The 1,512-nt window shown below is 40.0% G+C and overlaps 1 non-coding gene across 1 annotated transcript; it reads right to left on the reverse strand.

Annotated features, from left to right (window-relative positions):
- Positions 1 to 350: 350 nt before the first annotated feature.
- LOC148803915 (small nucleolar RNA R71) lies at positions 351 to 457 on the reverse strand. Its single transcript, XR_016081595.1, has one exon. It is a non-coding gene; the product is annotated as a small nucleolar RNA R71 (small nucleolar RNA).
- Positions 458 to 1,512: the final 1,055 nt, after the last annotated feature.

Raw genomic sequence — 1,512 nt, forward strand, 5'->3', positions numbered from 1 at the left:
ATGCTTGTCCAAACATTGATGGAGCGACATCTAGCATTTGCAAGCCCACCATTCATGCCAACAATTTTGAAATCAAGCCTGTAATAATTCAAATGATCCAGACAAACATTCAGTTTAGTGGGTTACCAAGTGATGATCCTAATGCACACATTGTTAACTTCTTAGAAATATGTGATGCATTTAAACATAATGGAGTTAGTGATGATGCTATTAGGCTTAGATTATTTCCTTTTTCATTGCGTGATAGAGCTAAATATTAGCTTAACTCACTCCCTGCGGGAAGTATCACCACTTGGAATGATCTAACCTAGAAATTTTTGGCTAAATATTTCCCACCCTCCAAAACAACAAAGTTAATTAATGATATTACTACTTTTGCTCAATTTGAGAGGGAATCCTTGTATGAAGCATGGGAACGATTCAATGAGATGCTTAGGAAGTGTCCTCACCATGGGATACCAATTTGGCAATAGATTCAGACTTTTTACTATGGTATTAACCCCTCTAATCGATCCATTATTGAAGCAGCCGCAGGTGGTACGATCATGAGGAAAACACCGGAGGAAGCTTATGACCTAATAGAGGAGATGGTGTCAAACAGCTACCAGTGGAGCAATGATCGAACCACTCAGAGGGGAGTACACCATATCGATTCCCTTGCAGCCATCTTTGCGCAACTTGCTAATCTGAATAAGAAACTAGATAATTTTAGTATTACAGCCATTAATACACCATCTAGCATCTCATGCGATTTATGTGGTCAAATAGGACATACTAATTTTGATTGTCAATTAAATAGTCCTTTTATTTCCCATGAGAATGCTAATTTTATCTCTTATGCTGGCAGGTCAAACTTCAACCCATACTCCAATACATACTGAAGGGATGAGAGATCCATCCTATGGACGCCCAAAGATTGCGGAATAAGGGGCGAATTTCAAAAAAATTTTCTCTCCCTTCAACTGGGAATCGCATTCCCTATTTAGAAAATCATATTTTCAATGATCATTCTTGAACCTTAAACTGAATCAGATCTAAACCAAAAGGAGTAGGGGAGAATTATACCTGATACGGAGAAGTAGTATCTCCCAACGGAGGTGTTCACGCCCAAGGAAGGATCCAAAAACTGCTCCCACTGAAGATGGCGCAGAGCAGGATGGAGCAGAATCAGCAGTGTTCTTCTCCAAGAACTTGTCCTTCGCAAGAATCAGCAGAATGGTATGTGAGCACAGCTTCCTTTCAATCTTTTCTCAAAGAACTGATGTCAAGATCCAATCTTGACTTCTCCCACAACTGGAGATCGAATTGGCAAACAGGGCGGCAAGAACAAGGAGGTGGCAAGAGAGTATTCGCAGGGTGCAGAATTCTCTCTTCTTGATTTCAGCACTAAAGAAAATTTGATGTTGTGTGTCTTCTAAAGGCTGCCACCCCCTCCTTCTTTTGTTAACCTAAAAGGATTAGCTCCTAATCCAATTAGGAGCAGCTTATCCAAATCATATTTGGCTAAGACTT

The sequence above is a fragment of the Nelumbo nucifera genome, chromosome 1 (genome assembly GCF_055504915.1).
Source record: "Nelumbo nucifera cultivar China Antique chromosome 1, China Antique-T2T, whole genome shotgun sequence".
NCBI lineage: Eukaryota > Viridiplantae > Streptophyta > Magnoliopsida > Proteales > Nelumbonaceae > Nelumbo > Nelumbo nucifera.